We start from the raw sequence: 23,305 nt of genomic DNA on the forward strand, positions 1-23,305 counted from the left end.
GGTCCTCAAGGGGGCGATTTTCGGGGGTCTGCCATTTCAGAAAATCTTTCTGGGTTTTTCTGGGTTTTCTAAGTAGAATCCGATTCCAGAGTTTCAGCGTTTTCTGAGGGGAACAACTCCAAATCCTCATTTGATTTCTAGCAGCAGCAGCTTGGACGCAGTTCAGAGAGAGACCATTCCTTGCTATTCTGAGTGTATTTCTTCACTTGCCTTGTGCAAGTTGAGGTGCCATCTTTCTGATCACCTCCTGTACTCATTCTATTACTCAGTGTAATAAAATGGCTTAGCATTTCTCTTTGCATTTCTTGAGTATCTGTTGTTGGTTATATTGTTATATGTTGCACCATTGTTATTTTTATCTCTTTGAGCTTCCCGGCTACAATACCACTTGTGTGTTTTCTCCTATACTCTTAGACAGAGTCTGAAAAGGGCCAGGTAGCCTCCAAATCTCATCCTCTTCAAAGGCGACATATCTGGTAAATGCCATCCCAGTCCATCTCTGGTTGGAGTTTGCTTGTGTTTGAGGAATATTCCTGATAAGGGATATTACAGATAGGCCCTAAATTTTTGCAATATATAGCAGTGATTACTATCAGAACTTGGTTTATACATTGTATATATTTTTTCCATGAACAGTAACAATATACCCTACGTGGTAATTTTGTACAGACTTGTATTTTTTGATGGCTATGGCCAACTTACAGCATATGCCATACAAGGATCTACTAAATGTAATTTTCAAAAATTAATAGAAAATTGCGATTTTTCCCTGGGGAAAAAATACTTACAAACATAAATGATATAATGATCCCTAAAATAAAATCCAAATCTCCGATCCAATGTGATAATCATTACCAAAAGTTCATAACCACATTAAAACATAAATACTTGTCTTTGATTGTGAAAAAAATAAATTTTGCTACACGGTGCATCACATTAATACACTTACATGTTTGGCCAATGTAACCATTTAACTCCTAGGAAAGGTTGCTCCTAGTGTCATCTAGTTCATTTAGAGAAATTTCAGTAGGAAGATTTATAAATAATAATCTTATGCATTTGATATTTAATACAATAAGGAGAATAACATATAAATTAAGGGGTTAGTTGGCGCAAACTATAGAATAACCATCTAAACAAAGAGTATGAAAAAATATGTATCTACTTGATAGGTTGCTCCTAGTGTCATCTAGTTCATTTAGCGACATTTCAGTAGGAATATTTCTAAATAATAATCTTATGCATTTGATATTTAATACAATAAGGAGAATAACATATAACTTATGGGGTTAGTTGGTGTTAACTATAGAATAGCCATCTAAACAAAGAGTATGAAAAAAATATGTGTCTACCTCATTCAAACTAGTAGTTCAGTGGTACTCTCCATCATCTTTCCTCTAGCATGTTATCTCATCTCTATATTGACTGCAAACAAAGACTGAAAAAGAATCAGTTTCTTTTGCCATTTTGAATATATATAAATCATATAATCAACCCAAATAAGTAAACATACTTAGGAAAACAATAGGGTGGCTCCTAGGTTGAAACAAAAATGTTCTTGATCTCCTCTTCTTTCTCAACAAAGAACCCTCATAACCTATTGCAAATCAAAGTTCATTTCAAACCATAAATGGAACCCAAACAAATAACCAAATATTACCAAAGAAATTAAAAACAAATAAGCATCATTCTGAAAATTGAAATAATCAATAAAAATTATTAACTTATTATTAAAATAATCAATAAAAGGGTTTAATATCTTCTAAATTATTAACTCTTAATCCATCTAGCAAAATCACCTATGAAGCTCATCCACTCCAATAGATTTCATATAAACATCCCAAACACACAAGTGAGATCACTCAGAAATTTAGCAATAACCTATTTCTAAATAGTTATTTCAAGTCCATTTAGCAAGACTTTAACCCCATGTTCTACGGGTTTAGCAATTTACCAAAATGGAAAGTAGGAAAAAACCATTCACTGATATTACACATACCTAGGCCAACTTCAAACAAAATGAGTATGAAAATACCTCACATAAACCATGAAGATTTCGTGATCTCATACCTGTCCACACTTTCAGTACAAAAGGCCTTCATGTCCTCTTTTTCCTCCAAAGGAAGTATTCTTCCTCCTTTCTCCTACAATTCGATCACAAACAAGTAAGTATTCTTTGTCATTTCTACAATTCAACAGTAAAACATTTGTGAAAGGAAATGATAGATATATATTCACAGCTTAAGTAAAACGAAACAAACCTGAGCTCTGTCATCTTCATTTCCTCATGGCGAACCCCATCCTTTCCGGTTTACCTCTTTCAAAAAAATTAAACAATAAGAAAGCAACTGCCAAAAATATGAACAACTACAGACGATTGATATCGACCATAGGACAATTATCGCTGCTTTATGCCAAAAAAAAATAAAACCATGTGAAATAATAAATAAAAACAGCTCTTACGGCTCCATGCAATAAAATAAAATAAAAATGCCATCATGCAAGAAAATAAAATAGAAATGCGGTCGTGCAGAGATACAGGGCAATAGTGAACAAATTAATCAATTAATGTTAATGCTGATCCTCTACCGGGTTACCTGTTTATTTGGGGTATACCTGTTTACCTGGGCCATCTCCATGAATATGGGTTCTGTCCCACTGATGACATTGAGCAAAATCAATCGTAAGTAAACGAAAAAAATGATCAAATTGATAGAATTTGTAACTACAGAGAGCGGAGCGAACCCAAAATACCGATTGATTTCTCTCTTTGAGAAAAGCAGAATCGGTACTTACCTTATCTAATAAAATCAATGCCGCGAAATGGTGTACAAACTTCTTTTGGCACGTGTATTATTGTCCTGTTGTTGTTTCACCTGTCCAGATTCATTGTAGACCATTTAAATAGCATTTCACATGTCCAGATTCATTGCAGACCATTTAAATACCATGCTAGAAAGATTTGACAAACTCCGCATCTGTTATGGATTTAGATGGATAAACAAATAAGAAACAAGTGAGAAAACAGAAAACAGATTCAGAAATCGAAGCTTCTATTCCTATATTGTCCCTCCATGGCAAACCGGTCTCTTCACCTGCTGCAAAATTATTAAGCAGGTTAAAAATGAGTGAGCAAAGACTGTCAATGAAAATAAAAGCACTTTCTCTGCGGTGAAAGCCCTTGCGATTCTTCCACGGCTTTGCAATAAAAAAAATAATGAATAAAACCTGTTGACCAACTGGACTATGCATAGTCGTTATCTACCAGACAGCTTTTCACTGTACAATTTTATTAATAAAAAACTATATATATAAAGAAACAAAAACATACTTGCTCATCCACTCTAATAGATTAAGAATTTCATCTCTATCCATTCTTTTGCTCTACATAACAGCAACAAAATAACATTGCTGAGGCAAACAATAAATCACCGTAAAACCCAAAATGCAACAGAGGAAATACACTTGGACAGGAAACAAGGAAAGCAAATGCAATGAAGAGGATAGAAGAAGATAACGACATTAAAGCGAGAACGTGTTGTGTGTGAGAGATTGTCCTATATAATCTCTGTTAGCTTTTTGGGAGGGTAGTGGACATGGCATCAACATCCCACTTTCAGTTTGAGTTCCAAGCAAAATTTGAGTTCCCAGAACGAAAAAAAATTGAGTTTCTATGCATTGCAGAAATATGGTTTTACTTTTTTTAATTTTAACATATAACATATATTTCACGATTAGAAACCCCTTCGCGCTTGACAAAAACCCAATTTTGAATGCCTCTGTTTTTGTATATTGAACAGACATGGTTTTTATTTGTAACCTGTGTAACCTCTGCCCGGCCTTGTTTGATGTTAACATATTTTTCGTAACCCGTTCGCCGGTGAAAAATGAAAAAACGAAAATAGATGCTCGTGGTGGGATATTTAGCCAACTAGGTTGAAGAGCGGAGTGGGTTTTCCTGTTTCAATCGAAGTGGGTTTTTCTTTTTCTAATCCAAATTAAATATAGGGGTTATTATGGAAATGACGTGGTATGTGTTTATTTAAGTTTTTATGTTTTATACCTAGCCAACTAGGTTGAAGAGCGGAGTGGGTTTTTCTGTTTCAATCTAAATGGGTTTTTCTTTTTCTAATCCAAATTAAATATAGGGGTTATTATGGAAATGACGTGGTATGTGTTTATTTAAGTTTTTATGTTTTATACAGATTTTTTTTTAAGAGATTTAATTTTTTTTTAAGTAATTTAGATTTATTATTAAAATACAGATGTATTTTTTTAATTTAAATTAGTTATTAAAATAGATTTATGTATTGAATGGTAAAATTGTTTTAGATTGTTTTAGTAATTTAGACTTATTATTAAAATACAGATGTATTTTTTAATTTAAATTAATAGTTAAAATAAATTTATGTATTGCATGGTAAATTGTTTTAGAGATTTATGAAAAAAAAAATATTTAGGTGATAACTTATAGATTCTCTATTTATGTTAGATTTATTTTGATTTGAATATAAAAATTACATGAAAGAAAGGATTGTCGTTGTGATGGGTTAGAATTTTTTTAAGTTAATTGAATCATAATATATGGTAATATGTGGTAGAGATATTTGTTAAAGATTTAATAGGAAGTTAGGTAGATTGTATTGGTATGTTATTTTGTGAATTTGATTTAGTAATAAGTATAGACTACTTTGATGAATCATTCTTAAATAAATAATGAGTAAAGTTGGTGGACAAAATAGCTTTTAATTAATATTGGTGAGTAGCTTACTTTGTTCTAAGTTAGCTAATAGTTTTTATTATTGTATGTGGCAATCACTTTGGCATAATAATCTTAGTACACTGATTTTACAAGATGTGAATAGATTTAATATTGGTGATTAATTGGTATTAATGATTAGTTAGATTTGCCCTAAGTTAGCTAATAGTCATCATTATTGTACGTAGCAATCACTATGGTATAATAATCCTAGTATATTGATCTTACATGTGTAAATATAGATTAGTTGGCTTTGACTTAAATTAGTGAATAGTCTTTATTATCTTATGTAGCATTCACTATGGCATAATAATCTAGTATATTGATCTTACATAATGTAAATAAATTCTATAAAAACATATATAAAAATACAAATAAAACTAAAACTTAACAAATGTGATACTAAAACTTGACAAATGTGATATTAGGGTATTGAATTGACATATACCTTAAGTTATTCTAATTCATTGCACTGCATTTATAATTGTAATTATAGATTAAGATAGTTATACAATTCTGATTTTTTATTTCCATTATTAATAAATTCATACTAATTAAATATTAAATTAATCTCATTTTACATATGGAAAAAAAATACTAACATCAAAAAAAATTCAGTGAAATTGATTCCTAAATAATCATTTTAAATTCTTTAAAAATTACTTTTATAAATACTTAAACCATTTTACATGTATTTAGCAAAACTTTTATAAATACTTAAAACCATTTTACATGTATTTAGCAAAACTTTACACTCACCTGTTGCGAGGTTAACGATTTACCTAAATGGATAGTACGCAAGAGAATGCAGGAACAACCATTCACTGATATAATATATGTCAGGCTTTCTGAAAATTATACATACCTAGGCCAACTTCAGCCGAAATAAGTATTAAAATACCTCACATAAACCACGAAGTCGTGATCTCGTACCCTCTGCTCACTTTCACGGGCAAAATAAGTACAAAGGGCCCAACGAAGAATTTTTCATCCTTTCTCCTGCAATTCGATGCCCCAAACCAGTTAGTATTATTTGTCCTTTCTCCTACAATTTAACTGTAAAACATTGAGAGGTAAAGATACATATATAATCACGAATCAAACCTGAGCTGTGTCATCTTCTTTTCCTCGTGGCTAGCCCCATCTTTCCATTTTCCCATGTTTTGAATAATTAAACAATAAGAAAGCGAATGCCAAAAAAGTTGAAAAGTTGCAGACCGTCAATAAATAAAAACGCTTTAACCTCTACTGCCGTACCAAGAACACTGGTAAAACAACTATTAAAATAAAAATGCCATAGCGAAAAATACAGACATACAGGGCAATACTGAACAAATTAATAAGTTAAATTATGTTAACCCTCATCCTCGACGGGGTTACCTGTTTACTTGGGCCATATTCATCGAGCATAGGTTCTGGACATCCAACTGGTGGCATTGAGCAAAATCAATCTTAAGTAAACTAAGAAATGCATGAAATAATTATCTTCCAGAATGATGTAAACTTTGATTATTATTTTATTAAATCAGAGATCCATTTTTTCTGTTGAAAAAAAAACTAAGAAATGATTGAATTGATAGAATTTGTAGCAGCAGAGAGGATACCGAGAATGACCGAATGTTTTATCTCTCTTTGACAAAATAAGAATCGGTACTTACCTTCTTACTGAAAAAAAAGAATCGGTACTTACCTTACCAAATTGAATGAATGCAACAAAATGTACGAACATCATTTGGCACGTGTATTATTGTTCTGCGATTTGTTTCACCTGTCCACATTCAATGCAAACTATTTAAATACCGTGCTAGAAAGTTTTGACAAAGTCGCATCTGCTACGAATTTAGACGGATAAACAAATAAGAAAACTGAAAAAACAGAAGACATTCAGAAATCGAAGCTTTTCGTCCTAGATTCTCCCTCCATGGTAAACCCTTCTCTTCACCTGTTGCAAAATTATTAAGCAGGTTAAAACCCGTGGGCAAAAGCCGCCAACGAAAATAAAAGCACTATCTGTACCTGGGCGATTTTTCCACGGCTTCACTGTAATAAAGAAACAATGAATAAAACTGTTGAACAACTTGGATTATGCATACTGTACAATTTTATTAGTAAAAAGTAAAACGAAAAAGAATATACCTGCGCATCCACTAGAATGGATCAAGAATTTCAACTCTATCGATTCTTCTGCTTTACAAAACAACAGCAAAACAATATCTCCCAGGCAAACAATACAAACACTCTAACAGAACCCAAAGAGCACTAATTACAATCAAAACGGAAAACACAACGAAAATATTTTTTTACCATAAATTTGGAGAAAAAACAAATGCAATGCAGAGGAGAGAAGAAGATGAAAGATGAAAAAGTGAGAACGTGTGAGAGATTGTCCTGTTAGCTTTCTGGGAGGGTAGTGGGCATGGCATCAACCTACATCCCACTTTCAGTTTGACTCCCATGCCAAATTTGAGTTACCGAGGGAAAAGAAAACCATTGAATTCCTGTGCTTTTGGAAATGTTGCGAAACCCAACCTCTGTCGGGCTTTGTTTAATTTTAACATATAGCATATATTTCAGGATTAGAAACCCTTAGAGCGTTTGAATGCCTCTTTTGTAAATATTGCACAAACATGGGTTTTATTTGCAACCTCTGTGACCTCTGTCCGGCCTGTTTGATGTTAATATATTTTTCATAACACGTTCGACCGTGAAGAAAAACAAAAACCAAAATAGATGCTAGTGGTGGGATATTTAGCGAACGAGGTTGAAGAAGGGACTGTGTCTTTTACATTTTTAATCCAAATTAAATATGTGTTATTATTATGGAAATGACGTAGTTTTATTTACGTTTTTACGTTTTATATTTTTTTATTTTTTCCTCATTTAAAGTTTGAATAATTTAGATTTATTAGTAAAATGTATAGTAGTTCTTAATATAAATTAATTATTAAACGAAATTTATTAATTGCAATGAAGTGCTTTTGATATAGTAAAATTGTTTTGAAAATATAGGAAAAAGAGATGAGAAAAATATTTAAGTGATAATGAGTAGACTTTCTATTTATACTCTATTTATTTTTATTTGAATATAAATGTTGCATAATGGTAATTTATATTTTATAATTATTTTTCATTTGAATAAAAATGTTATAAGAAAGAATGGTTATAATGTGTTAGAAATATTTTTGAGTTAACTGTAGAGATATTTGTTAAAAGTTTGATACAAAGTGAGGTAGAGTGCATTGGTGTTTTATTTTTAGAATTTGATTTAGTAATCACTGAGCCATTTTTATATAATAATGGGTAAAGTTAGTCTATGAGCCATTCTTATATAATAATGGGTAAAGTTAGTCTATGAATAATTGAGAGTCTTAATTAATATTGGTGATTAGTTGGATTTGTCTTAAGTTAGCTAAGTCCTTATTATTGTATGTGGTAGTAATTGTGACCTAATAATCCTATTACAATATTTCAATAGATTTAACATTGGTAATTAGTTGGTTTTGTCTTAAGTTAGCTAATGATTTTTGTTAGTGTATGTATCAATCACTCTGGCATAATAATTCTAGTATATTGATCTTACTTGATGTAAATAGATTTTATAAGAAGATAAATAAAAATAAAACTCAGCAAATATGATATTAGACCAGTCCGTGTTGTTTTATTAATTGATAGATATCTTATATCATTCCAATTCATTGTATTTATAATTATGAATTAAGATGTCATATATTTCTGATTTCCTATTTATACCAATTTGATGTCAAATCAATTCCAACTTATTTATGAAAAAAAATAAACTAACATTATTAAAAATTTAATAAAGCTTAACATTAACAAATTCCTAAATAACTATTTTACATCATTTAACAAAACTTTAAACTTATCTTTTAAAAGGTCAACAATTTTTACCTAAATGAAAAGTACTAAAGCACGAAAACAAAGTACACTAACAACCATTCAGTGATATCATACATACCTCGGCCAACTTCAACCAAAATGAGTAAAAATAACCCACATAAACCTCGAAGATGTGGTGATCTCATACCCTCTGCTCACTTTCACTGACAAATTAAGTACAAAAGGTCGCGCCCTCTCTTTCCTGTTAGAGGCCAAACGAAGTATTCTTCCTCCTTTCTCCTATTCGAATGCCCAAACCAGTAAGTATTGTCTTTTCAACAACAATTCAACTGTAAAACATTTGTAAGAGGAAAGATACATATATAATCACGGCTCAAATAAAACGAATCAAACCTGACCTGTTTCATCTTCATTCCCTCGTGGCGAGCCCCCATCTTTTCCATTTTATCCGTTTCAAATAATTAAACAATAAAAAAGCAAATGCCAAAAAAATATGAAACTGCAGAGGCTGGATATCGACCATAGGACAATTATCGCTGCCCTATGCCAAAAATTAAAACCATGTAAAATAATAAATAAAAACGGTTTAACCTCTCGTGCTATATCAAGAATACAGTAAAACAGTTACGGCTCCCTGCAACAAAATAAGATAAAAATGCCACGGTGCATACATACAGAGCAATACTGAACAAATTAATCAATTAATGTTAACCCTCATCTTCTACTGGGTTACCTGTTTACTTGGGGTATTCTCATCTACCTGTTTACCCGGGCTATCTCCATGAATACAGGTTCTGGACATCCAATTGATGGCGTTGAGCAAAATCAATCTTAAGTAAATAAACACTAAATGTTCGAATTTGATAGAATTTGTAGCCGAAAATGACCGAATGATAGAAAGGAAGAATCGGTACTTACCTTATCTTACCAAATTGAAAAGAAGAATCGGTACTTACCTTATCTTACCAAATTGAATGAAGAATCGGTACTTACCTTATCTTACCAAATTGAATGAATGCAGCAAAATGTACGAACCTCCTTTGGCACGTGTATTATTGTCCTGCCTGTTGTTTCACCTGTCCAATTAGCTGCAAACCATTTAAATACCGCGTTTTAGAAAGATTAGACAGAAAAACTCTGCATGTGCGGCAGATTTAGACGGATAAACAAACAAGAAAACAGATGGCGGGTTCAGAAATCGAAGCTTCTCGTCTTATATTATCCCTCCATGGCCAACCCTTCTCTTCACCCCTTGGAAAATTAGTAAGCAGGTCAAAACCATTAAGCAAAAACTGCACAATAGAATAAAATTACTATCTCTACTATGAATGCCCTTGCGATTTTTCCACGGCTTCACAGTAATAAAGAAATAATGAAGTGAAACTGTTTGACAAATTTGGGTTCAATGCATAGCCGGCCGCGTTTCACTGTAAAATTTTTTTAGTAAAAATCATAGATAGTAAAAAAAAAAAACAATATAATATATTTTCTCAATATAATATATTCTGATTTTTCCTGCTGAAAAAAAAAACAAAAAGCATATTTGCTTCAAAACGATCAAAAATTTCGAAAATTTCATTCCAATGGATCAAGAATTTCATCTCTATCAATTTTTCTGATCCAGATAACAATAAAATAAATCACCATACAAACACTCTTTAAATAAAAAAAACATAATTACAATCAAAATAGAAAAACAAAACGAAAGTAAAACACTGCAAAATACATGACCATGCCACAAAGGAAATAAACTTGAACTTGAAACAACGCAAGCCAATGCAATGCAGACTATAAAAGAAGAGGATGATGAGATGAAAGTGAGGAACGTGCCCTGTGAGAAATGGTGTTATATAATCTCCCTTTCAAATGGTCACTGATAGCTTTTGGGAATAGATTTTTGGAAGGGGGAGTGGGTATGCTATCAACATCTCACTTTCAATTCGAATTCCATGCAAAATTTGAGTTCCCAGCTTTCCAAGAAAAAAATCATGTGTTTTTCTAAATATTTAGATATATATTTTTTATTTCTTCTATCCTTTGTCTGCCTTGGTTTAATTTTAACATATATTTCATGATTAGAAACCAATTTTGAATGCCTCTGCTTTTGTAAAAACCGCACAGGTACTGTTTTTGGTTATGCTACTCCGGGGAGTCTCTGTCCGCATTTGATTAATTTTTAATATATTTTTGATAATCAGAAACCAGTTCGCACGTGTAAAACGAAAAAGGGCTAGTGATGGGTTAAAAGGGCTAGCGGTGGGTTATTTAGCGAACGAGGTTAAAGGGTTAGTGGAGGGTTATTTAGCCAACGAGGTTAAAGGAGTGGGGTTTTGCTTAATAGTAGTTGTTAAAAGAGTGCGGTTTTGCTTAACAGTAATTAAGGAGACACGATTTTCGTTTGAATATTGTGGAGTTTGACCCAAAAAATCATGATTAAAGAGAAGTATGTATAATAAATTTATTTGGTTAATATCAAACATTTAAAGATTTTGATTCCAAATAATTTGAATGAGTAGAATGAATGATATAAGTTAATGAAAAAAATTAAAATTATCTAATTAAAATAGGAAATATATTTATTTGAGTTAAGAAAAGCTACTATGTCAAAAATGAAGTTAGACTCAAAATGATTGGACTCTAAAGAAGTGAGATTATCATGTCCATTACAACTCATTTTCTCTCACAAATAATATAAAGAGCAAAGGACAAAGAGAGACATATTCAAGATTGGCTTAGGGACCTTCTTGAAAAACAAACTAATATTGCATCTTTTTTATGGATTTGACAACAAGACTATCAACATAGTTGATTATCAGAGAAAACACTAATGGTTTGGCTATTCACAAGATTCCAAGCAATACCTATGTGGGAATTTCAATTTATCTTGTAATAGAAGCTATAACCAACTCTCTTGTGCTTAGGAAAAACTTTTATCTCCAATCGAAATGGGTTGACCACTATGTAGCATATGTATTATGAAGGCTTAAGCCAGATTTATGGACTTCATTTGTAAGCTTTTGAATTCTTCTTTTAGTGTAACATGATTTGATAGGTATTTCCCTATTTTATGGGTGTGAGTATGGCTAGAAACAATCTCTATTATGGTGAAAATGCTCTATTATGGTTTTCAAATTCACATATGCTTTGTTATAAAAATACAAAATCAAATTATGATATTACTTTAGTTTTGCTAAATTCAAATAAGCTTTTATTATAAAAATATAAAGTTGAAGTATGAGATCCAAATGAATCTGGTAGCATTTGATATATGTATTTTATCTCTATGGCTCTTACAATAAGAGAAGACTCATAAAAATGGTAAGTACTTCAAAATTTTCCCCTAAGAATAAACTAAACTCCTCTTAAAATATAGATAATTATTAACAAACATTGTTTAGATAATACTTACAAATGTGAATGATATAATGATCCATGAAATAGAATCCAAATAATATGCAGAATAACATATAATTTCGGGGTTGGTTGGTGTAGAATGTGTATCTACCTGGTTTACACTAGTAGCTCAGTCATATTCTCCATCATCTCTCCTCTAGCATGTTGTCTCATTTCTAAAATAACTACAAAAAAAAATGAAAAGAATCAATTTCTTTTGCCATTTTGATTATATGTAAATGATATAATCAACCCAAATTAGCAAACCTATTTAGGAAAAAATAAGATAGCTCCTAAGTTGAAACCAAAATGTTCTTGACCTCATAACCTATTGCAAATCAAAGTTCATTTGAAACCATAAATTTGACCCAAATAAATAACCCAGCATTATCAAAAAAATTAAAAACAAACAAACATCATTTTGAAAATTGAAATACATTAACCTATGACTAAAATAATCAATAAAAAGATTTATCATCTTCTCATTTATGAACTTTTTCAAATATAATTCTTAGATTTTTAGACATTTTAATTTACTAGCAAAATGATCAAAATTATCTATTAAGTTCATCTATTACAATAGATTTCATATCTATCTATTTTTTTTCCATTCTGTTATACATAATGCAATAAAATAAAATCCCCAGATAAACCACACAAACACTCAAAAAGACACCATAGACTAATCATATGTAGCACTTCCAGCTAACTTAACACTAAAATATTTCTGAATAGTTATTTTACGTAAATTATTGTTTAGCTAAATCTAACACTAAAATATTTCTGAATAATTATTTTAAATAAATTTAACCAAAATTTAATAAATAGTTATTTTAGGTCCATTTAGCAAGACTTTAACCCCATCTTCTACGGTTTTAGCGATTTACCTAAATGGAAAGTAGAAAAAGTCCTGCACCAACCACCATTTACTCATATTAAACATTTCTGGATCAATTTCAGCCAAAATATATATGAAAATACCTCACAAACCAGGAAGATTTAGTGATCTCATACTCTCTGCTCACTTTCTCTGACAAAATAAGTACAAAAGGCCCTTGTGTCCTCTTTCTCCTGGAAGATGCCAAACGAAGTATTCTTCCTCCTTTTTCCTGCAATTCGATCTGTAAGTATTCTTGATCCTTTCTCCTACAATATTCTACTGTAAAAACATTTCCCAGAGGGAAAGATAGATATATAATCAGGGCTCTAAAAACATTTCCTAGAGGGAAAGATAGATATATAATCAGGGCTCAACAAACCTGAGCTGTGTCATCTTCATTTCCTCCTGGCGAGCCCCCATCTTTCCCTTTTCGAATAATTAAACAATAAGAAAGAGAATGCCAAAAAAAAATGTAAAGCTGCAGACGGTCGATTTCAACCCTAGGATAATTATCGCTGCCCTACACAATTTTTTTTTAATCCTGTGATTTAATAAATAAAAACGGTTTAGCCTCTCCTACCGTATCAAGAATACGGTAAAACAACTACTACGGCTTTATGCAACATTAAAAAAAAATGCCATGGCAGATATACATGGCAACAATAAATAATAATACAGTAAAACAACTAAACTACAATAAAACAACTATTACGGCTGTATGCAACATAAAATAAAAATGCAGACATACAGGGCAATATTCTGTAATATTGAACCAATTAATAAATTAATGTTAACCCTCATCCTCTACGGGGTTACCTGTTTACTTGGGGTATTCTCATCTCCCGGTCTGCTTTGAGCCGTCTTCATCGAGTATAGTTCTGGTGACATTGAGCAAAATAAATTGATAGGATTCGTACCTACAAGTAGTATACCCCGAATGACCAAATCTTTTCTCTCTTTAAGAAGAGTCAGTACTTACTTTACCTTACCCAATTGAATGAATGCGGCAAAATGGTGTACCAAAATCCTTCTGGCACCTGCATTATTGTCCTGCGTGTTGTTTCACCTGTCCAGATTCATTGCAGACCATTTAAATACCGTGCTAGAAAGATTTGACAAACTCCGCATCTGCTATGGATTTAGACGGATAAACAAATAAGAAACAAGTGAGAAAACAAAAGACAAATTCAGAAATGTAAGCTTCTTGTCCTATATTCGCCCTGCATGGACCTGATCTCTTCACCTGTTGCAAAATGATTAAGCAAGTTAACACCAGTAAGCAAAGACCGCCAATGAAAATAAAATCATAGCCATTATCTACCAGGTTGCCTTTCACCGTACAATTTTATTAGTAAAAACCATATATACGGTGAAAGCCCTTGTGATTTTTCCACCGCTTCACTAGAATAAAGAAATAATAAATAAAAACTGTGGAAAACTAGGACTATACATAGCCATTATCTACCAGGCCGCCTTTCACTGTATAATTTTATTAGTAAAAACTACATATATAGAGAGAAAAACAAAAGCATAAAGCGTACCTGCCTCTTCCATTCCAATAGATCAAGAATTTTATCTCCATCGATTCTTCTGCTCTACATAATAACCACAAAATAAAATCGCCCACGCAAACGATGCAAACTAAAAAAACTAACACCGTAAAAACGAAAAGACACAACGAAAAGAAATCACTGTAAAACCCAATATCCATGATCATGCAACAGAGGAAATGCAATGCAGAGGAGAGAAGAAGATGATGACATGAAAGCGAGAACCTGCTGTGTGTGTGGGAGATGGTCTTATATAATCTCTGTTACATTTTCGGAAGGGGAGTGAGCATGGCATCAACATCCCACAATCTCTGTTAGCTTTTTGGGAGGGAAGTGGGCATGACATCAACATCCCACTTTCAGTTTGAGTTCCATGCCAAATTTGAGTTACCAAAAGGAAAAAAAATTATTGAATTCCTATGTTTTTGTAAATATTCTAGAAATATGGTTTTTACTTTTCCCAACCTCAGTCCGGCTTTGTTTAATTTTAACATATAACATATATTTCATGATTAGAAACCCTTCGCGCGTGAAAAAGAAAACACCAACTGTAAATGTTGTAAATATTGCACAGACATGGTTTTTATGTGCAACCTTTGTGACCCCTGTAACGGCTGGTTTGATGTTAATATATTTTTCATAACCCATTCGTGTGCCAACGAGGTTGAAGAAGAGTGGGTATTTTCTTTTTCTAATCCAAATTAAATGTATGTCTATTATGAAAATGACGTGGTTTTCTTTACGTTTTTATGTTTTATATAGATATATATTTTTTCAAAGCCATTTAAAATTTTAGTAATCTTAGAATGCATATATAATATTTTAATTTAAATTAATTATTAAAATAAATTTATAAATTGCATTGAAAGCGCTTTTTCGATACAGTGAAATTTTAAAATTTTAGTAATCTAAATTTATTATTAGAATGCATATATAATATTTTAATTTAAATTAATTATTAAAATAATTTTATAATTTATATTAAAAGTGTTTTTTTATGCAGTGAAATTTTATTAGAAATTTGTGAAAAAAAATAAATATTTAACTGATAGTTGGTATACATTTTAGATTTAGTTTCATTTAAATATAGACGTTACATGAAAAAAACAAATATTTAACTAATAGTTGGTATACATTTTAGATTTATTTTCATTTGAATATAAAAATTACATGAAAGAATAACTGTGACGTGTTAGAAATTTTTTTGAGATGGGGTAAAGATATTTGTTATTCCAAAATAAATAAAGGGTAAAGTTAGTCAATGAATGATGGAAAGCTTTTAGTTAAAATGAGTGATTAATTGACTTTGTGTTAAGTTAGCTATTAGTTTTTATTGAGGATTAGTTGGTTGTGTGTTAAGTTATGCCTAATAACCTTTATTATTTTATGTGGCAATGACTGTGGCATAATAATCTTAGTATAATGATCTTACAAAATGTAAATAGATTTAACATGGGTGATTAGTTGGTTTAATAGTCAAGACTATTATTGTATAATATGACAATCACTTTGGCATAATTCTTAGGATATTGATCTTACATAGTATAAATAGATTATGTAAAAACAACATAGGTGGGACTAGACAAATGAGATATTAGACTAATTAGTACTGTTTTATTAATTGAATTAATATGTGCCTTAATAACTCTAATTCATTAGATTTATGATTATGTATTAAAATTTCATACATTTCTAATTTCCTAAATCAATATCATTTTGCATATAAAAAAAAACTAATAAAATTTAATAATATCTTCCTAAACCAATATAATTTTATAAATGGAAAAAATATAATTAATGCAATTTAATATTATCCCATTCCTGAATATTTATTTTACATTCTTTAACCATCATTAAAAAAAATTCTATAAATAACTATTATACATCTATTTAGCAAAACTTTAACCGTATCTTGTGGGGTTAGCAACTAACCTAAATGAAAAATACGAAAAAAAAACTGCACTTACTAAATGAAAAATACGAAAAAAAACTGCAAGGACAATCATTCACTGAAATAATACATACCTGGAGGCTAGGCCAACTTCACCCATAATGAATATAAAAATACCTCTCATAAACCATGAAGATGTCGTGATCTCCTACCCTGTGATGATAGATCACTTTCACTGAAAAGTAAGTACAAAAGGCCGGCGTGTCCTCTTTTTTTCTGCATGAGGCCAAACGAAGTATTCTTCCTTTAGCGATTCGATTGCCCAAATCAGTAATTATTCTTTAAAACATTTGTGAAAGGCAAAGATAGATATATAATCACGGTTATCACTTCGCTTTGCAAATAATTAAAACCATGTGAAATAATAAATGAAAATGATTTAACCTCTCCTACTGTATCAAAAATACGGCAAAACACCACAACAAAATTTGATAACAATTCCATGGTGCATACTGCATACATACAGACAATATTGAACAAATTAATCAATTTAAGTATGGGGGATTTACGCAGTGATGATTGATGCTATGTGATTCGTTCTCCACATTTCACGAGTTTCAATCCCACTTCTTCACCCCTGTGAGCATCACCCGATGCAATGAGTGCTAAGTGAACTATTCAAAAATAATGAGAAATTAGTAAGTTACGACTACCTCTCATGGAAATGGTCATACGTTTGAATGACTTACTTAACGCAGTTGAATCCCAAAAATGATATCTAATATAATGCACTGCGTAAATCCCCCATACTTAAATTCAAAAAGAGTCAAGGGATCTCTACTTGAATGGTTCATGAGGCACAATACTTGCTAAGGTTTTGCAAATGGGGTAGCAAGCTAAGTGGGCTTGATTGTGGGAAAAACTCCACAGTTAAGCGCGCTTGAGCCAGAGGAGTTCTGGGATGGGTGACCTCTTGGGAAGTCCTAGTTACCGGGTGCAAGCCCCGGAAGTGCAATGAGTGCATACGTTTGAATGATTTACTTAACGCAGTTGAATCCCAAAAATGATATACCTCTCATGGAAATGGTCATACGTTTGAATGATTTACTTAACGCAGTTGAATCCCAAAAATGATATCTAAATTAATCAATTAATTTGTACCCTCATCTTCAACCGGCTTACCTGTTTACTTGGGCATTCTCATCTACCTGTTCTGGACATCTACCCATGAATATAGGTTCTGGACATTCAACTGATGGCATTGAGGAAATCACTCGCAAGTAAACAAGAAAAGATCGAATTGATAGAATTTGCAGAGAGCGAACCGAAAATGACCGAATGAGTTTTCTCTTTGAGAAAAAAAAATCGCTCCACATCTTACCCAATAAAATAAATGCCGCAAAGTGGTGTACGAACCTCCTTTTGAACGCGTATTATGGTCCTGCGTGTTGTTCACCTGTCAGATTCACCGCAAACCATTTAAATACCGTATTAAGAGAGATTTGACAGACAAATTTCACATCCGCGGCGGATATTTAGACTGATAAAGAAATAAGAAACAAGTGAGAGAACAGAAGACAGATTCAGAAATCGAAGCTTCTCGTCTTATAGTATCCCTCCACGGCGAACCCTTCTCTTCCCCTGTTGCAAAATTTGTAAGCAGGTCAAAACGGTTAAGCAAAAACTGCCCAATAGAATAAAAGCACTACCTCTACGGTGAAAGCCCTTCAGATTTTCCCACGGCTTCACCGTAATAAAGAAATAATGAATTAAAAGCACTACCTCTACGGTGAAAGCCCTTCAGATTTTCGCACGGCTTCACCGTAATAAAGAAATAATGAATCGAAACTGTTGACAAATTGGATTATCTACCACTCAGCTTTTCACTGTACAATTTATTAGTAAAAACCATAGATATCGGAAAACAAAAGCATACCTGTTTCTATCGCTCAAGAATTTCGAGAATTTCATTACGAAGGATCAAGAATTTCCTTAACAATTTCCAAAATTTCATTCCAATGGATCAAGAATTTCATCTCTATCGATCCTTCTGCTCAACATAATCGCAACAAAATAGCATCGCCAAGATAAACAATACAGACACTCTTTAAAAAAATAATTACAACCAAAACAGAGAAAAACCCAGCCAAACCAAAATAAAACCAGTGCAAAACCCAAAATGCATGGCCATGCAACAAAGAAAATAAACTTGAAAAATGAAACAAGGCAAGCGAATGCAATACAGACTTGAGAAGAAGATGATGAGATGAAAGTTTGAACGCGCTCTATGAGAGATGGTGTTATATAATGATTCTCTCAAACGGTCACTGATAGCTTTTTGGAAGGGAGAGTGGGTCCATCAACATCCCACTTCCAATTTGAATTCCATGCAAAATTTGAATTCGCAGCTTTTTCCCCGTGCTTTTGTAAATATTACAGAAATATATTTTGTATTTCTTCCCACATCTGTCCCCGTCCGCCTTTGTTTAAGTTTACTAACCAATTCTGCCTCTGCTTTTGTAAATATTGCGCAGATATGGTTTTTAGTTTTGCTACTCTGTTATTCTATGTCTGCATTTGTTTAATTTGTTTAATATATTTTTGATAATCAGAACCCAGTTTGTGAGTGTGAAAGGAAAAAGTGCTAGTGATGGAATATTTACCCAACGTGGTTAATGAAGGGAATGGGGTTTTGCTTATGCTGTCTTTTTGTGTTTTTTTAAATTCCAAACTAAATATAAACGACTGAGTTTTATTTATTCCTTCATGTCTTATAATGTTTATTTTCGAGTCTTGATCGTTTAGATTTATTACCAAAACGAAGAGAGTTTTTTAACTCTTAAATTTAAATTAATTATTAAAATATATTTAGAATGTGCTCTAAAATTATTTTTGTTATAATGAAATAGTTTTCAAAATTTATTTAAAAAAAAAAAAAATAGCTATAATCCACCAACACTATTTATATTACATTAATTTTCATGGTAATATATTAATTATTAAAAAGATAGTAATAATTAATTAATTATTATAATGTTTTTTTTTGAGCTAAATAGATTGAAATAAATGGTGGAGATATGTGTTAAGGTTTGTAGAGTAATAATAATAATTAATTAATTATTATAATATTTTTTAAGAAAATTTTTGAACTAAATAAATTGAAATAAATTGAAATAAATGGTAGAGATATGTGTTAAGGTTTGTAGAGTAATAATAATAATTAATTAATTATTATAATATTTTTAAAGAAAAATTCTTGAGCTAAATGGTAGAGATATGTGTTAAGGTGGTAGAGATATGTGTTAAGGATTGTAAGAAGTGAGGTAGAATTTTTTGGTGTTTTTTTAATCTTGTTCTTTTTAATCTTTTTCAATTTGATTCAATAATGGACATAAATTACTTTTATGAGTCACTCTTAAATAATGGACATAATTAGTCAATAAATAATCTAGAGCCTTTAGTTAATATAATGATTAGTTGTCGTTGTGTTAAGTTAATGAATATTCTTTATCATTGTATGTGGCAACCACTATGGCACAGTAATCCCTACATATTGATGTGACAATATGTAAATAAATCCTATAAGAACTTAAATAAAAATAAATCTCAATGAATGTGACTTTAGGCTAATTAGTGTTGTTGTATTAATTGAATTGATATATAACTTATGTCATTCTAATGCATTACATTTATGATTATGGATTCAAAGGTCTTACACTTCTGATTTCCTATGTTCACGCTAATTTGATACACAATTGAATTTTACATATGAAGAAAAGGTTAGCTAAAATGAAAGGGAACTCATTTCTCCCTTGGCACTAAGAATTCTGAAAATCAAAGCCTAGCTAACCACAAGAGGAACTCATTTTCCATCTTTGAGCTCATAATTATTTTTGTGGATTGAACAAAATGATATAAATAAGCACAAAACACCCCTAATTTTCTTCAAGATAATACATTAAGCTGTGGCTCCTTTGAAAGACATGGTAGCTACATAACAACAACCAAGTCCATAGAATTTCACAGTTATAACTCAAGTCATGATGACAACAATGCAATTTGTACATATCCAAAACATGACTTTGGAGGCATTGGAAAATGCAACGCAATGTATGCAAACATAATGCACTCATGTATTCCAATCCAATGGCAAGTTCTAAACTCAATATCTAGTTGGGAATCCATGTAACATCACCCAAGTTCAAGAGTACACTAGATGGTGAAAGTTTAAACCCCTAAATCTACAAAATGGTATTTTTTTAATTCATGTTTAGAGTGGACAAAACAACAAAAAATGAAATGCACTATGATTCACTTAGAAGACATTTCAGGAATGGTGGATGAATCATCGAACTCCATTTTTTCCAAGACACAAATCGATTTTGAACTTAATGCCACCACATTAATAAGTCATTCTAGTATAGCTCTTATCAAATGGGATGATCTCTACAATGTTATAAAGGAGAAATTATATTCTTCGAACACCATCAAATAACTACAACTCCAACAATTCTAATATCATATAATACAACAATTCATTACTTATTCTCCAAGCTAAAAATCCATCTTCAAATATTTGATGAAGGACAATACTTATCAATAAATTCAATTCAAGTTTACCTTTTCCTACCATTATTCGTTGTGTCAAAACCAATAAGAAAGAATTCCCATAAAAAGTATTATTTGATTAGGATTGCATCATTTATTATTTTTCATCCATATTGATGCTTTTAGAGTGGAAAATTTGGAGGAGTTAGACTACATGAACAATTTTTTAAAAATTGGTGGAACCCACTTTGGAGAATTGGAGTCTGAAACCTTTTGTGTTGTTTTTAAGCCTTAAATGATAATTTTTGGGGGGTAAAAATTGCTTGCTTAAATGTGAGATCTAGTGATGTTGTTCTAGTTGAGCTATTATTATTGACCACTATGGTTTGAGAGAATGCCATGTCAATCGTTGTTACTCATGCAAAAGAGTCTAGCCACATAGTGATTATGAAGAATACTCATGAAGAACCAAAGTTATAACTCTAGTTGAGAGATGAAGGATTCAAACTTGATCCTAGTTGGATATTAAGATATGTTAATATTGGACCACTAAGAGGAATAACAATTCCATTCATTTTGATTATATATTGTTTTGCACTAGAGAAGAACAACTTGGGAGTGGGAGTGAGAGGGCATAACACAGGGGGTTTGGTGTCTGTAGGATCCTATCAAGCCATGAGTTTCAGGTAACTCCACAGAGAGTGTCATACCTTTTTGTACTTGAACTACTATATTCTAGAGAAGGAAACAATAGAGCAACCTAACCTTCCAGCTCAGTTTTCTCCCATAATGGATTCCTAGAGAATATATTGTGTTCAATGTGGTCAATGCGTTATTGTATTTCATTGTTCCCTATTTTCTACATTTTGTATTTTACATGCATAAGCATAAAATTATAATTAAAAAATCTAGAATCTAAGGAAATTAACCCCCATATTATACATTTTTGTCTATTTTTATCAGATACGTTATGATGAACTATTTAGTGGAATGTCCATGACAACTTATGGATCATATTCATTAGGGTAGTTTTGAGGTCTAAAATAGACCTCCTAAGAAAAATGTACAACAAATATAAACTTTATAAGAACCAATAAGATTCAAGATGATGATGTCAACCATGGGGATGATTCATCATTTTTGGAGTAAAAAAGTAAAAATAATAAAACTACTTTTTCAACTCGTATTTTAAACTTATCTCGCTAAGTTTTTACTCAAATTTTGAGCTAGAGTACTCATTGGATGCAAAACTTTCTTCCTCATCCAAGGAGTACCCATGTTGCATACTTTCGATGGACCCTACTACAGGAAAAATGAGAAATACATGAAAAAACGTGATTGCAAGCATGTTTTTCATGTATTTCTCATTTTTCATGTAGCAGGGTCCATCGAAAATATGCAACATGGGTATTCCTTGGATGAGGAATCAAATTATGCATCCAATGAGTGTTTCTGCTCGAAATTTGAGTAAACCCATAAGGAGATAAGTTGAAAATATGAGTTGAAAAAATAGTTTCTTCTTTTTACTTCTAAAATTTGATGATGTAATCTAATTTTATTTTATTATTTCGACTATTATTTTATAATTTCTTTAGGAGGCCCATTTTAGACCTCAAAAATCCCCTAATGGATATCAAAGCAGGTTTCTTTGTGAATTTTGTGGGAAATTGCAGGGGATCTAGGGATCGGTTTAAGTAGGAACTTGTAACATCCCAATCATAGCCAACAAATATGTTCATAATAGCCCTTGAGATCCAACAAAGAAGAGATGTCCATAGCTATAAGCTTAATTCATTGATATAAACTATAATGTGAACCTCCTCATGGTAGCCATAAAAAAAAAAAAAACTAGGTTTATCAAAGAGGAGGGAGGCTCTAACTCATAGGTCAGATCAGATGGAAAATTGAGGGATGAGTAATATCTTGAGGAGTCAAGCAAAGAACCTAAAAGGATCAGCCAAGTTTTAGTGACGTGAACCATTTATGATCCTTATTTAAGATGGATGCAAATATATACATAAAGCCATATCAAGGTAAGGTTGATGCTTTAAAATTAAATCATTGGTTGCAACTATTAGAAATTCACTTTACCGTTCACCCCGTAGATGAGGAACAAAAAATATCATTTGCTAGATTGAAGTTAGAGGGTCATTCCCTTTCCTAGTGGGAAAGTCATACAAAGACATTTAGGATGGAGGGTGATCCCCCAATAACTATGTGGGAGGATTTTAAAACCCTCATAAAGTCTTGATTCCACCTTGTTGGGTATTTAGAGGACCAATGGATCCAATGGCACTACATGAGGTAGAGACAGGGGTGGAGTGTACTATAGTACACCACTGAATTCAAGAAGATGGGAATTGTTAGTCAATTTAATTGTACTAGAATTCCAAAACATTTTATCTTATCAATCAAATTTTATAGAC

The 23,305-nt window shown here is 31.6% G+C and overlaps 1 long non-coding RNA gene across 2 annotated transcripts; it reads right to left on the reverse strand.

Annotated features, from left to right (window-relative positions):
- Positions 1-1,349: 1,349 nt before the first annotated feature.
- On the reverse strand, positions 1,350-3,208 carry LOC149189486 (uncharacterized). Of its 2 annotated transcripts, none has more exons than XR_016256397.1 (5): positions 2,797-3,208; positions 2,617-2,658; positions 2,262-2,317; positions 2,071-2,144; positions 1,350-1,425 (listed from the first exon to the last, which is right to left on the reverse strand). It is a non-coding gene; the product is annotated as an uncharacterized LOC149189486 (long non-coding RNA). The 2 variants fall into 2 exon arrangements; XR_016256398.1 differs by lacking the exon at positions 1,350-1,425 and adding an exon at positions 1,514-1,597.
- Positions 3,209-23,305: the final 20,097 nt, after the last annotated feature.

Source organism: Pinus tabuliformis, chromosome 3_1 (genome assembly GCF_031772625.1).
Source record: "Pinus tabuliformis cultivar Carrire ecotype Pingquan chromosome 3_1, CPIR1, whole genome shotgun sequence".
In the NCBI taxonomy this organism is placed as follows: domain Eukaryota; kingdom Viridiplantae; phylum Streptophyta; class Pinopsida; order Pinales; family Pinaceae; genus Pinus; species Pinus tabuliformis.